A 17068-nucleotide genomic window follows, 5' to 3' on the forward strand; every position below is an offset into this window, starting at 1 on the left:
AAGGTCCCACAACCACAGTATCGAAATGTTGTTATCTTAGAGGACATATCCATGTTCGGAAAAGGTGTGATCACGTACCCTTTTGCCTCATTATCACAGGTCGCACACCCAAAGTATTCAAAGATGGTTATCTTAGAGGAACATGTCCGATCATGTTGGGGAATAATGTTTCCTATGATTGTAAAACTAATTTAGAAATCAAAAGAACCCCAATAAAATAAATCTCACAAGTTAATGATTCTCAAATGTGGAATATTTTCAAATACACATTTTTGTTTTCGCCCCAGAACGTGTAACTGGTAAATTGTCTATGATTCTCTCCGTTCCACAAATGGGTCATAAACATGTCATAAAAGGGATTCAAGCAAGAGCTTCCCGAACACGCGCACCTGTCAATTACCTGACCGCAATAAAAGGGACACATGCAAATTAATCTGGTTGATGGGCGCGGCCTGAGGTGGTCCTCGATGGCCGCACTGTCAAGGGTGGTCTTCTTCGATTAGCTCACACGTATGTGCGGGAGAAACAATATGTTATATGTGTGTGTGGCCAAGGGTGGTCCTCTTCAGCCACACTGGTGAAACGCTGGTCTTCTCGGAGATGCCCGCTTGTAGGCGCGGAGGAAGCGGTCGCTTCTGGGAGCGCCCGTTATAGTTGAGTGGCGGCCAGTAGCTTGTGGTTGCCTCCCGTAGGTGCGGGGGGACGCGTTAGCACCCACGCGTGAGGATGCGCCGCTGGAGGCTGCTGCTTGTAATAGCCTCCCGTAAACGCGGGAGGAATATAGTTGCTGCTGGTCGCACCTGCTGAAGCCCGCTCGGTAGTGCGGCGGAGGAGGGGGCCTTGACTTGGTTCTCGTATGTGGAGATCGGGGATCCCTCGCTGGAGTCAGAGCCGGATGGCTGTACCTTCACAATTGCTGATTAGGATGTCTTACGTTGGGAGGTAACTGCCCCCATCGCCTGCTGGCCGAACTGAAGGAAGCGCTTCCGAACCCATAAGGTATATATATTCTTGATCAGGATCACTAGCCGAGTCGATCTAGCCATGTCCGTCTGTCCGTCTGTCTGTCTGTCCGTATAACGCTGAGATCTCGGAAACTATGGGAGCTAGGCTATTGAGATTTGGCATGCAGATTCTTGAGCTTCTTACGCAGCGCAAGTTTGTTTCAGTAGAGTGCCACGCCCACTCTAACGCCAACAAACCGCCCAAAACTGTGGCTCCTACAGTTTTGATGCTAGAATAAAAATTTTAACTGAAATGTAATGTTCTCATCAATACCTATCGATTGACCCAAAAAAAAGTTTGCCACGCCCACCCTAACGCCCATAAACCGCCCACAAACTTCAAAAAATCGTAAATATGAATGTGGATAGCTTGGAAACTATCAAAGATAGAGAATTGGGATTTCAGATTTTGATTCCGTAGCCTTATACGCAGCGCAAGTTTGTTACGCGAATATGCCACGCCCACAAACCGATAGTCGAGTACCTCGACTATCAGATACCCGTTACTCAGCTATATGGAGATATGCAAGCAGCAAAGCGAGATTAAAATGCGCCACCTACCGGCGGTATACAGATTTAAGCGTTATGGGCGTTAGAGTGGGCGTGGCAAATTTTTTTTTGGACCAATCGATAGGTATTGACGAGACCAATACATTTCAGTTAAAATTTTTTATCTAGCATGAAAATTGTGGGCGTCACAGGTTTTCGCGGTTTGTGGGCGTTAAAGTGGGCGTGGCAAACTTTTTTTGGGTCAATCGATAGGTATTGACGAGACCAATACATTTCAGTTAAAATTTTTTATCTAGCACAAAAATTGTGGGCGACAGGTTTTCGCGGTTTGTGGGCGTGGCATATTCGCGTAACAAACTTGCGCTGCGTATAAGTCTACGGAATCTAAATCTGAAGTCCTAATTATACCCGTTCCTCGTAGAGTAAAAGGGTATACTAGATTCGTCGGAAAGTATGTAACAGGCAGAAGGAAGCGTTTCCGACCCCACAAAGTATATATATTCTTGATCAGGATCACTAGCGGAGTCGATCTAGCCATGTCCGTCTGTCCGTCTGTCTGTCCGTCCGGATGAACGCTGAGATCTCGGAAACTATGGGAGCTAGGCTATTGAGATTTGGCGTGCAGATTCCTGAGCTTCTTACGCAGCGCAAGTTTGTTTCGGCACACTGCCACGCCCATTCTAACGCCCACAAACCGCACAAAACTGTGGCTCCTACAGTTTTGATGCTAGAATAAAAATTTTAACTGAAATGTATTGTTCTCATCAATACCTATCGATTGACCCAAAAAAAGTTTGCCACGCCCACTTTAACGCCCACAAACCGCGAAAACCTGTGACGCCCACAATTTTCATGCTAGATAAAAAATTTTAACTGAAATGTATTGGTCTCGTCAATACCTATCGATTGGTCCAAAAAAAAATTTGCCACGCCCACTCTAACGCCCATAACGCTTAAATCTGTATACCGCCGGTAGGTGGCGCATTTTAATCTCGCTTTGCTGCTTGCATATCTCCATATAGCTGAGTAACGGGTATCTGATAGTCGAGGTACTCGACTATCGGTTTGTGGGCGTGGCATATTCGCGTAACAAACTTGCGCTGCGTATAAGGCTACGGAATCTAAATCTGAAATCCCAATTCTCTATCTTTGATAGTTTCCGAGATATCCACATTCATATTTACGATTTTTTGAAGTTTGTGGGCGGTTTATGGGCGTTAGGGTGGGCGTGTCAAACTTTTTTTTGGGTCAATCGATAGGTATTGATGAGAACATTACATTTCAGTTAAAATTTTTATTCTAGCATCAAAACTGTAGGAGCCACAGTTTTGAGCTTTTTGTGGGCGTTAGAGTGGGCGTGGCACTCTACTGAAACAAACTTGCGCTGCGTAAGAAGCTCAAGAATCTGCATGCCAAATCTCAATAGCCTAGCTCCCATAGTTTCCGAGATCTCAGCGTTCATCCGGACAGACAGACAGACGGACAGACGGACAGACGGACATGTCTGGATCGACTCGGCTAGTCATCCTGATCAAGAATATATATACTTTATGGGTTCGGAAGCGCTTCCTTCTGCCTGTTACATACTTTCCGACGAATCTAGTATACCCTTTTACTCTACGAGTAACGGGTATAATAACAATACAAGGGAGAACGCTATAGTCGAGTACCTCGACTATCAGATACCCGTTACTCAGCTAAATGGAGATATGCAAGCCGCAAAGCGAGATTAAAATGCGCCACCTACCGCCGGTATACAGATTTAAGCGTTATGGGCGTTAGAGTGGGCGTGGCAAATTTTTTTTTGGACCACTCGATAGGTATTGACGATACCAATACATTTCAGTTAAAATTTTTTATCTAGCATAAAAATTGTGGGCGTCACAGGCTTTCGCGGTTTGTGGGCGTTAGAGTGGGCGTGGCATATTCGCGTAACAAACTTGCGCTGCGTATAAGGCTACGGAATCTAAATCTGAAGTCCTAATTTTCTATCTTTGATAGTTTCAAAGCTATCCACATTCATATTTACGTATTTTTGAAAATTGTGGGCGGTTTATGGGCGTTAGGGTGGGCGTGGGAAACTTTTTTTTGGGTCAATTGATAGGTATTGATGAGAACATTATATTTCAGTTAAAATTTTTATTCTAGCATCAAAACTGTAGGAGCCACAGTTTTGGGCGGTTTGTTGGCGTTAGAGTGGGCGTGGCACTCTACTAAAACAAACTTGCGCTGCGTAAGAAGCTCAGGAATCTGCATGCCAAATCTCAATAGCTCGCGGCTAGTTATCCTGATCAAGAATATATATACTTTATGGGTTCGGAAGCGCTTCCTTCTGCCTGTTACATACTTTCCGACGAATCTAGTATACTCTTTTACTCTACGAGTAACGGGTATAATAACAAGGAAGATCGCTATAGTCGAGTACCTCGACTATCAGATTCCCGTTACTCAGCTAAATAGAGATATGCAAGTAGGAAAGCGAGATTAAAATGCGCCACCTACCGGCGGTATACAGATTTAAGCGTTATGGGCGTTAGAGTGGCCGTGGCAAATTTTTTTTGGACCAATCGATAGGTTTGACGAGACCAATACATTTCAGTTTAAATTTTTTATCTAGCATAAAAATTGTGCGCGTCACAGGTTTTCGCGGTTTGTGGGCGTTAGGGTGGGCGTGGCATATTCGCGTAACAAATTTGCGCTGCGTATAAGGCTACGGAATCAAAATCTGAAATCCCAATTCTCTATCTTTGATAGTTTCCAAGCTATCCACATTCATATTTACGATTTTTTGAAGTTTGTGGGCGGTTTATGGGCGTTAGGGTGGGCGTGGCAAACTTTTTTTTGGGTCAATCGATAGGTATTGATGAGAACATTACATTTCAGTTAAAATTTTTATTCTAGCATCAAAACTGTAGGAGCCACAGTTTTGGGCGGTTTGTTGGCGTTAGAGTGGGCGTGGCACTCTACTGAAACAAACTTGCGCTGCGTAAGAAGCTCAAGAATCTGCATGCCAAATCTCAATAGCCTAGCTCCCATAGTTTCCGAGATCTCAGCGTTATACGGACAGACAGACAGACGGACAGACGGACATGGCTAGATCGACTCGGCTAGTGATCCTGATCAAGAATATATATACCTTATGGGTTCGGAAGCGCTTCCTTCAGTTCGGCCAGCAGGCGATGGGGGCAGTTACCTCCCAACGTAAGACATCCTAATCAGCAATTGTGAAGGTACAGCCATCCGGCTCTGACTCCAGCGAGGGATCCCCGATCTCCACATACGAGAACCAAGTCAAGGCCCCCTCCTCCGCCGCACTACCGAGCGGGCTTCAGCAGGTGCGACCAGCAGCAACTATATTCCTCCCGCGTTTACGGGAGGCTATTACAAGCAGCAGCCTCCAGCGGCGCATCCTCACGCGTGGGTGCTAACGCGTCCCCCCGCACCTACGGGAGGCAACCACAAGCTACTGGCCGCCACTCAACTATAACGGGCGCTCCCAGAAGCGACCGCTTCCTCCGCGCCTACAAGCGGGCATCTCCGAGAAGACCAGCGTTTCACCAGTGTGGCTGAAGAGGACCACCCTTGGCCACACACACATATAACATATTGTTTCTCCCGCACATACGTGTGAGCTAATCGAAGAAGACCACCCTTGACAGTGCGGCCATCGAGGACCACCTCAGGCCGCGCCCATCAACCAGATTAATTTGCATGTGTCCCTTTTATTGCGGTCAGGTAATTGACAGGTGCGCGTGTTCGGGAAGCTCTTGCTTGAATCCCTTTTATGACATGTTTATGACCCATTTGTGGAACGGAGAGAATCATAGACAATTTACCAGTTACACGTTCTGGGGCGGAAACAAAAATGTGTATTTGAAAATATTCCACATTTGAGAATCATTAACTTGTGAGATTTATTTTATTGGGGTTCTTTTGATTTCTAAATTAGTTTTACAATCATAGGAAACATTATTCCCCAACATGATCGGACATGTTCCTCTAAGATAACCATCTTTGAATACTTTGGGTGTGCGACCTGTGATAATGAGGCAAAAGGGTACGTGATCACACCTTTTCCGAACATGGATATGTCCTCTAAGATAACAACATTTCGATACTGTGGTTGTGGGACCTTTCTCACGTAGACGATTTTCTTCTGACTATTTATTGCACATAATGAGGGGAAGGATACATGATCAATATTGTCACATGGGGATGTGGGGCGATGGGGGCAATTAATTTTACTCCTTATAGACATGATCGTGACAATTTTCTGACTTCAAAGCCCATTATTCAGCGCTATGTCTCGCGAGGACGACCCTATCTTAATATTTAATCTTAAAAATAGATATGATGCAATATCATTTAATATTAATAATTGGGAAACATTATTGATAAATTTAAAAAATTGTAAGATATATTATGAATATTATTTGAATGTGATTAATGAATAATTTTCTAAAATAAAAAAATTTGAAAATATACAAATAAGAATTATGTATGTATTATTAACGGGATACTATCACAAAATCATTATTATCTCTGTTGGCTTAATAATTTTTAATAATTTAATTCTAAGAATAAAATGAACTCCAAAACCAGTTTATGAAATTTTTTAATATTGATTAGAAGAAAAGAGACAGAAATATATTGTGCATTACAGATACCTTGAGAGTCAGTTCTATGAGGTTGTAAACCAGTGTCTGAATGGTATGGAGTTGGCAGCCATTTGTTAAAAATTGGTATTTACCAGCGGGAATCTGTGAAATCAATAAATTTGAAAATTAAACTGCAAATACTAAGCTCTTCTCCAGGGATTGTAGATGGTAAATTGAATTGTAGGTAAATCTGGTCTTTTTAGAGTCTAATGTCTTTTACTATATTCTGCTAGTTACATGTTATGACTTAATATCAGGGATTTCGGGTGCTCAATAATCCCATAAAATAATAAAAGTTTAACAACCTACTGTTAGGAAAAGATCAGAAATATAACGAAAATAAAGTAGAGGATGCCATTAAAGAGGGAGGTCAGAACCAGTTTAAAAATTGTGTACATTGCTTAGAAAGGAAAAGAGAAAATCAAAAGAAATGTACAGTTTAGGTAGCTGGGGCAGCCATTGGAAAAGTGAAATCTGTTACAGTGGTGGCTGTGGCTAGGGGTTGAAGCACGCAATACAATTCTAAACCTGTTTACATGATGGATAAAAGGATATTAGTTAGAGAAGGATGTAAGTATCTTAAATATGAATTACAAGTACCCATCTATGACAAACCATCATTATTAAATATGAGGAACATATATTTCACCGGTGGGGAATTAGAGGGATTTTATGAGAGAAGACTAATACTGTTTTTGGTAAATTAAATAGGCACATGAAAACATATTACTCAATTAGTTAGAGAATATCAAACAACTAGATTTATCAAGCATTTTGATGGAAAAATCAAAGTATTGAATTAATATATATTTTTTTATTATCCAAATAGAAGAAACTTTCGTTTTTGGTCAAGGGATAATATTCCATGAATTTTTCCATTACCTTGACCTTTGCGCCTGCATCAAGGTATTTTAGCAATCCTTTGTAACAACTATTTGTGTTGTTGGTAACATTTATAAATTGTTCGCAAATAAAAAATACTTTCCTAATTATATATTTTATGACCTCTTTTATGAAGGGATAATATTCCATGAATTTTTTTCCAATACCTTGACCTTTGCGCCTGCATCAAGGTATTTTAGCAATCCTTTGTAACAACTATTTGTGTTGTTGGTAACATTTATAAATTGTTCGCAAATAAAAAATACTTTCCTAATTATATATTATATGACCTCTTTTATGAAGGGATAATATTCCATGAATTTTTTTCCAATACCTTGACCTTTGCGCCTGCGTCGAGGCGTTGAAGCAAATCCTTTGTAACATAACTATTTGTGTTGTTGGTAACAGTTATAAATGGTTCGGAAATAAAAAGTACTTTCCTAATTATATTTTTATGATCATTTTTTATGACATTTGCGCCTGCGTCGATGCATTTTAGCAATCCTTTACACCACCACCTATGTTTATTGTAGGTAACCAACTTGACTCTGGGGTTATGGTACGGTTAGCAATGGGTGGTTTGCTTAATGGGATTTAAATTATCGGTGACAAATTTATAAGTGAAAGTCACAGACATTTTTGGACAAAAGATATAATTGGTCATTTAGGTGTGGGTATACATATTTGTTATGGTGATAGAAAATGGGATAATCACAGTGTTTTTTGTTTTTTACTGTATTACGCCGGAGCGATTTCAATTACTTTCCCAATTATAGTTAGTTTTAAATGGTTTTTGGACATTCATATATTTTGTTCTTTCTAGACATTTTATTGTAGCTAATAACTATAGTTATGGGATGTAAGGCTAGCTATCGTAGTTAAGATTACATTTATTATACCAACATAAGATGAAAGAATATGAAAAATGGAAATGTTTTATTTTAACAATATACTAGTTAAAGTAGATGATATTATTATATATTCTTAATATCTGTAATTATGAATCAAAATTGTTTATCAAAGCAGCTTCTACACAGCTTTTAGACAACTTGTGAACAATTTATATCTTAATTAGTTTTACAATCACAGGATACATCTTCCCCCAACATAATCGGACATGTTCCTCTAAGATTTATATATCAATCTTGAGCTATTTTGGCTTTGCATTCTTTCTTACGTACATAGCAAACACACTGAAAATCAGAGTGTAAGTTTTTACTTCACATCGAAAGTCGTCTAGTGATCAAGAATTTTTGATCATTCTTAACAAAAGACTATAAAAGCTCGTAGACGTTAATAACAACTAGTAACCAGCTAAAGTAAACAGATATTAAAGATATATAAACCAGTTACTAAACAGCTAGTAAGCAACTTGTATACATCTATTAAACACCTTGTATACATCTACTAATCATATAGAAACCAGATACTAAACAGCTAGTAAACAACTTGTATACATCTAGTAACCAACTTATATACATCTACTAAACATAGATACTAAACAAATTGTATACATCTATTAAACATATCAAACCAGATACTAAACAACTTGTATACATCTACTAAATATATAGTAACCAGATACTAAATAGCTAGTAAACAACTTGTATACATCTAGTAAACAACTTGTATACATCTATTAAACATATAGAAACCAGATACTAAACAACTTGTATACATCTACTAAATATATAGTAACCAGATACTAAACAACTTGTATACATCTACTAAATATATAGTAGCCAGATACTAAACATCTAGTAAACAACTTGTATACATCTAGTAAACAACTTGTATACATCTATTAAACATATCAAACCAGATACTAAACAACTTGTATACATCTACTAAATATATAGTAACCAGCTAATCAGTATTGTAATTAAAGAGTTTATTAAACTTATTCAGAATCTTAGACAATGATGCCTTACTCATACAAATAGTATACAAATAGAATAGAATTAGAAAACTAGAACTAGAAAAATAGTTGACAACAAAAACCGATATTACCAGGTCCCAACACCTCTATCATAAACTTCAATCAAAAATTAAATTGATAGGCGCTCCTATGCTAGCTAATGATGCCTTCGAAATATGTTACAATATTATTATGGGATGGAACAAATGAATGCTTTAAAAATAATTCAGCATCTGAGAAAGATTACATTGTGAGAACTATTTTACATCTATCTATGGGAACCAAGCGAAAATCTACGCTTGGAACGAAGATTAATAAGCGACATGTTTCTTACAGAGGGCTGAAGTAAGAAAATTAATTATATACAAATATACATAAAATATAATTAATTATGAATTTAATGAAATATGTTTACAATAATAAAATATATAAAGAAATATTGAATAATCCTACAAATTTTGTATCTGACTGTAATTAAAACTCCAGGTACAAATGAAGGGGAAGTATTTTATTCAATGTCCTTGGGTCTTGGGCATGTGACTTTGATGACGGTCAGGTAATGATAGTTCACTGCAAGTGTGTTTGGCTAACACATCTTAGAAACTTTAACTTGTGTACTTTGATAGTTCTTAATAAGAGACTATAGCGACTCATAATACTTGTTAACATTTAGTTATCATCTAAAACCAAGTACTTTACAGATACTATACAGATAGTAACCATCCAAAATCAAGTACTGTACAGGTACTATACAAAAAGTAACCATCCAAAAGCAAGACTAAAAAGAAAGTAACCATCAAAATACTGCTAGGTAACAACTAAATACAACGAGTCCAACGTGTCAAGTCTATGTCGGTTTGGCTACTACCCTAAAAATTGTATATCTCTGGATAATCTTCAAAGTCAATACCTATTAAATTCTGGATGGAGCAGTGGAGACGAAATTTCTACGGGATCCCCAATTAAAATTTTTCTGTACCATTAAAAAATTTGTTGGGATTGACTGAGGATTATAAAAAAGTTTTGTTAAATTGTAAGCATGAACTAGTGTTGATGCTAACTAAGAATCTTGGTGATGTGTTTGAGCAAACCAGAAATGAACAAACTTTTAAGTTGGAAATTACGAATAAAATCTGGAAAATTCCCCATGTAACTCTGAGCGATTTTGCAAAAAATTAAGATGTACGATATTATTAAAAGTGGTGTAAACCTACCAATCGCATTCCGGAGTTGGGATTCATATGTTAACGCAAAATTGGGGTATGGAAGTCAACACAGCTGGAATGTGAAATTGTCGGCTAACCGCAAAAAACCAAGATTTGCCATAATTGGATTTACACTAAATGGAGAACTTATCACAAATAACTTATCAAACTTGAAAGTTCACTTGAATTCTGAGTCATATCCATGTGATAATCTGAATGTTGATTTTAGTAAGAATTAGTATGCTCACCTATATGAAATGTATACAAGATTTCAATCTAGTTAATCGTGAATCACAACCATTTTTGACCCCAAATGAATTTAAATTGAAGACCCCTATTATTGTGGTTGATCTTTCATATCAAAATGAATCAGTAAAATTGGTCCTATTGATGTGAGAATTTCAATAGAACTAAAGACACCAAGTCATGAAAATACCCAAGATTATTGTCTCCTCATACAAGACCGTTTAGTTGAATATAACCCACTAAACGGACTAGTACAACGAGTTGTTTAACATTAGAAAAATGTTGAAAGATACTGTTTCGATTGATGTTCAAGGTTTCTTTGATAATAATAATAATTTTATTCTAAAGGAAATTGGAATTGTATTCGAAAAAGATCCAAACTTGAATAATAGTTTTTTAATAGAACCACCATATGATTTTACTTTGCTAAATACAAAATCTCGAAAGACTGCAATTTGGTTAACCAATACACATCACAAAATTTTTTGGAACGATGGAGAAAATAGTTTTCCACAAACTCGAAAGTATCTAAGGACAATTACAAGCGGAAAACAAATTATTTGTAAAGGTGTGGAAAAGAAACGATTTCTACAGACGTTTTTTGGGAGTCGTCAGCTCATTAATGTCGAGGAAATGGGCTGTCCGTCATTAAACAGGTTTAAAGGAAACCGGTTTCCCTATTGTGAAACACACCTTAAGGGCGGGGTTTGTGCTCTAAACAATGCATACATTATTTTGACATTTTTTAAAAGTAGCTTCAAAACAATAAAATAATTTTTATACATTATTTTAAAGTTGAGACTAGATGTGTAAGGATGTGCAAGAAAACAAAATTAACCAAATTAAGTTTCATGAGGAAATTGACCAATTTATTTAGTATACTCTTTATGGATATGATCGTGACATTTTTATGACATCTAAACCCCTTAAAATCAGATAATTTATGGATTATGTTAATTGTCCCAGAACCCGCATACGTTAATGAAGAGGCGGGGGCCATTAATATGTTAATTAGTGAGAGGCGGGGGTCATTAATATGCTAATTAGTAAGGGGACGGGGGCCATTAATATGCTAATTGTCCCAGAACCCGTCTTTCCCAACTACTAATGTCTGCCCTCTAATAATTCCCAACTGTTTCTTCTGAAAGTACTCGGTATATAAGGCGCATTAAATTAGACAAATTAATGCCCGTGAGCGGCAAGTCGTAAGTAAACTTCAAATATTAATATTATTTATATATATCTCGATTATTTCGTTTCAGTTTAAAATAATTATTTCTCTTACTAGCATAAAATAAAAACTAATTTTAATTTCATAATATTTATACACTAATCTAAGAATTATTCGTCCTTAAATCATGCCTGCAACTTTTTACTTTATTATTAAATCGGTCTTGTTTTTAGTCCAAATATGACTTGATTTAAGAATTATTCATACTTGATTGAAGACCGAAAGGTTCTTAAATCTAGTATTTTTGGTCTTGAAAATTCGTGCTCGAAAGTAGTATTTTGTTCTCGCGTTCTTTACTTTCCATGCTTGGCGAAGTTTTGACACCGAAAATACTAGGTTCAAGCACGAAGTACTTGACTTCTTTTCTGAGTGTAGGAGTCGTCCTCATATGGCTTGGCTATTGAAAAACCGAACACACACATTCATGTTCCACTTCGGCTTAACTTTACTCTAAGAGGGTATGGGTTGTTTACACTCACATTTTAATAAGAATGAAACATATAATATGAATATTAAACTTTTTAATAACAAGTTTTATCGCTTCAATTACCTCTTTTAATAGCACAAGTTTGGAATCTTAAGGGTTGTACAGTTTCAGATTCAAAGAGATATCTGTCGTTTCTTACATTTCCCGCTGAACTAGCGGGTTTTTCCAAAGTGGTAGAACAAATAGATCAAGTTTCCTAGCAAGTTTAGCTTCATGCAAGTAAAGGACCCTAAAACCATAACAGATTTTCCGTTTGAAAAAATCTAAAAGGAATGTTGTTCGTTAAATTGGTTTTTTTTCTTGTTTATTCCAATAAGTATGAAATATTACGTATACGGAGCTGAAACCAGTTACACTTTTTACCGCTTAATATCTTCCAAACGGTAATTTTTAGGGTAAAAAGTGTTATATATCAAAAGTTGAGGAATCTTAAGGGCTACAAGATATAAAATTGAAAAAGAAATCGTTCGACTCAATTTTGAGAAAATAGTCAAAAAGTGGTTTTAAAAAATAATTTTTTATCGTAACTCTAAATCTATTATATTCATAAAATTTTACTATATAAAGAGTATTTAGCAAATTAAATTATCTTTTCAGAGATATATAGCACGTTTCTGTAGCATTTTAAATCTGGCTTTTGTTTTTGATTTTCCGCTAAACTAGCGGGTTTTTCCAAAAGTCGTAGAACAAACGTTTTCTATTTCAAGCTACTTTATACACCCATAGGGTTTCCAAACCCCTAAAACTAAGATGGGATGCATACAAACCCACAAACAAAGGGACAAACATTTTCATTTTGGGAAGAAGAAGAAAATCTTGTTTTTTGAAATACTTTTGAACGGAACATCGGATTTCAACAAATGTCATTCGACGCGTATTCTCAGTAAGAATAAAACTAGCTAAGCAGCTTAGGGCTTTTATCCCAACTTTCACCGCTTTTTCTCCCAAACAAATCTATATTTCGAAAGTCTTGTTATGCAATCTTCTTAGTTAGTGCGATACCTTTCGATTGGTGTATACCTCGTTATGATCGGACCATAATAGCAGATTTTCAATTCTGCGGCTATATATAGTAGTTGTCTTCACACGCTCTCTTGCGCGCTTCGCCACTACGTGTACTGCCGTCCACAGTGATTTACTCCAACTTGATTAGTAGGAGTAATTATTTTATATTTAGTTATAGCAACAGCTCTTATAGGATATGTTCTACCTTGAGGACAAATATCATTTTGAGGAGCTACTGTAATTACAAACCTTTTATCTGCTATCCCTTATTTAGGAATAGACTTAGTTCAATGATTATGAGGGGGATTTGCTGTAGATAACGCCACTTTAACTCGATTTTTTACATTCCATTTTATTTTGCCATTTATTGTTCTTGCTATAACAATAATTCATTTATTATTTTTACATCAAACAGGGTCTAATATTGATAAAATTCCTTTTCATCCTTATTTTACATTTAAGGATATTGTAGGATTTATTGTCAAAATTTTTATCCTAATTTTATTAGTACTAATTAGCCCAAATTTATTAGGAGATCCTGATAATTTTATCCCAGCTAACCCATTAGATACACCTGCTCATATCCAACCAGAATGATATTTATACCCGTTACTCGTAGAGTAAAAGGGTATACTAGATTCGTCGGAAAGTATGTAACAGGCAGAAGGAAGCGTTTCCGACCCCATAAAGTATATATATTCTTGATCAGGATCACTAGCCGAGTCGATCTAGCCATGTCCGTCTGTCCGTCTGTCCGTCTGTCCGTCTGTCCGTCTGTCCGTCTGTCCGTCTGTCCGTCTGTCCGTCTGTCCGTATGAACGCTGAGATCTCGGAAACTATGAGAGTTACAATACTGGGATTAGGCACGCAGATTCCTGAGATTCCTGCGCAGCGCAAGTTTGTTTCAGTAGAGTGCCACGCCCACTCTAACGCCCACAAACCGCCCAAAACTGTGGCTCCTACAGTTTTGATGCTAGAATAAAAATTTTAACTGTAATGTAATGTTCTCATCAATACCTATCGATTGACCTAAAAAAAAGTTTGCCACGCCCACTTTAACGCCCACAAACCGCGAAAACCTGTGACGCCCACAATTTTTATGCTAGATAAAAAATTTTAACTGGAATGTATTCGTCTCGTCATTACCTATCGATTGACTCAAAAAAAAGTTTGCCACGCCCACTTTAACGCCCACAAACCGCAAAAACCTGTGACGCCCACAATTTTCATGCTAGATACAAAATTGTAACTGAAATGTATTGGTCTCGTCGATACCTATCGATTGATCCAAAAAAAAATTTGCCACGCCCACTCTAACGCCCATAACGCTTAAATCTGTATACCGCCGGTAGGTGGCGCATTTTAATCTCGCTTTGCTGCTTGCATATCTCCATTTAGCTGAGTAACGGGTATCTGATAGTCGAGGTACTCGACTATAGCGTTCTTCCTTGTTTTTATTTGCATACGATGTTTTACGTTATATTTCCAATAAATTATGAGGAGTTATTGCATTAGTTTTATAAATTGCAATTTTAATAATTTTACCTTTTTATAATTTAAGAAAATTCCGAGGAATTCATATAGGAAATGTTTTAGCTGGGTTGTTAACAATAACTTATTGAGGACTATGTGATTCTTATACTTTAATAATTGCTCATGGTTTATGTTCTTCTGGGTTGTTTTGTTTAGCTAATGTTTCTTATGAACGACTAGGTAGTCGTAGTATATTAATAAACAAGGGATTATTAAATTTTATACCTGCTATAACTTTATGATGATTTTTATTAAGATCTGCTAATATAGCTGCTCCTCCAACATTAAATTTGTTAGGAGAAATTTCTTTATTAAATAGAATTGTTTCTTGATCATGAATTTCTGTAATTATGTTATCATTCTTATCATTTTTTAGTGCTGCTTATACCCTATATCTTTATTCTTTTAGTCAACATGGGAAGTTATTTTCTGGAGTTTATTCTTTTAGATGAGCTAAATTCGAGAATATTTATTAATGCTATTACATTGATTACCTTTAAATTTATTAATTTTAAAAAGAGAATTGTAATAACTTTTGTATATGATTGAATAAGTTTATTATTTATATTTTTTGTTTAGTATTGTTTTTTTTGTTTTGTATAGAAAAGAATATATAAGAGATGAAAATATTAATCTATTTTTTATATTAGTATTAATATTCGTTTTATCTATAATATTATTAATTATTAGTCCTAATTTAATTAAAATTTTAATAGGTTGGGATGGTTTAGGATTAGTTTCTTATTGTTTAGTAATTTATTTTCAAAATATTAAATCTTATAATGCCGGTATATTAACTGCTTTATCTAATCGAATTGGAGATGTTGCTCTTCTTTTAGCTATTGCTTGAATATTAAATTATGAAAGATGAAATTATATTTTTTATTTAGAAGTTATACAAAATGAATTTGAAATATTAATAATTGGTAGATTAGTAATATTGACAGCTATAACTAAAAGAGCTCAAATTCCTTTTTCTTCTTGATTACCTGCTGCTATAGCTGCCCCTTCTCCTGTTTCTGCTTTACAAGGTGAGTTCCAAGTAAACAGGACTTTTTTATTCTAGCGCCCTCTAGTGGCGCCATCTATATGACTTCCAGTAAAAATTTCATGACATTTCATCTATTGGAAGTGAGTTTATTGCGTTTTCAGTGTCAGTATGTTTTTGTCATCGGTGCGAAAATGAGCTTCGAACAAAGAGTTAACATTAAATTTTGTTTTAAAATTGGTAAAACTTTTACGGAAACGTTTCAATTGATGAAACAAATTTATGGCGATGATTGCCTATCCCGTAGCAGAGTGCACGAGTGGTTTCAACGTTTTCAAAGTGGTCGTGAGGACATAAATGACGATGAACATGTGGGCCAACCCAAAACATCAATTTATCGCCTTTTGACCGAACATTTGGGCTTACAAAAGGTGTGTGCACGGTTTGTTCCGCACAAATTGACTGACGTCCAAAAATTGCTCAGAATTCAACATTTGAAGGAAATCTTTTACTGTGTTTATGCTATGCCTATTTCATGAAATAAATTCATGAAATGAGCAAATTCGTGTGTGCATAAACACCGTTTCATGAATTCGATAACACACGAAAGTTGACTATGAATTCAGTCCCAATTTACGAAATGCTGAGGCACAGCCTACTTCACAGCCTACTACTCTATAGAGCTCTATATAAAATTCAAAAGATTTGACAGCTTTACTAATATCATTTCATGAATTTGTCTGTGTTGCATAAACAGGGGCTATTATAATTTCATGTTCTGGAGAATGCATGATGTTTATAGCATAAACATACACAGAGAAAAAAAAATACCAAAACTGGTCATCAATAGGGTATTTTTTCATATCAATTTTGATCCCTTATGTTGCCATATCATATTCATAATTTCGAACATATGACATTGATATTTTCGAACATGTCAATTTGGTATTTTTCATACCAGATTGATATGAGCACATATCAAAGTTGTGACCAAATTGTGGTATTTTTTAATATCCAACTGATATGCTTTCATATCAAACTGATATGCTTTCACATCAAACTGATATGCTTTCATATCAAACTGATATTTTGTCAAATCAATTCGACACTTAACTCATACCCAGCTTTATATTAAAATAATTTTATTGAGAGAAACAAATTTGTAGTTTTATTTAAAATTTATTTTTATTCAAAGTCTTATGTTACATATAAAAAATAATTGTAACCTAAAATTACTTATCATAATTAAATAAACTAAAATATTTTTCTTCTTATCATTTTAAGACCAGTTGGTGTGTAATATACATGAATTGGTGGGCCTTCAAATTCGTTAATATTTATTATCTTAGTATTATTTATAAGTGAGCCAATTTCATAGGATTGGTAATGCTCATTTAAGCT

Source organism: Drosophila suzukii, chromosome Y (assembly GCF_043229965.1).
Source record: "Drosophila suzukii chromosome Y, CBGP_Dsuzu_IsoJpt1.0, whole genome shotgun sequence".
NCBI lineage: Eukaryota > Metazoa > Arthropoda > Insecta > Diptera > Drosophilidae > Drosophila > Drosophila suzukii.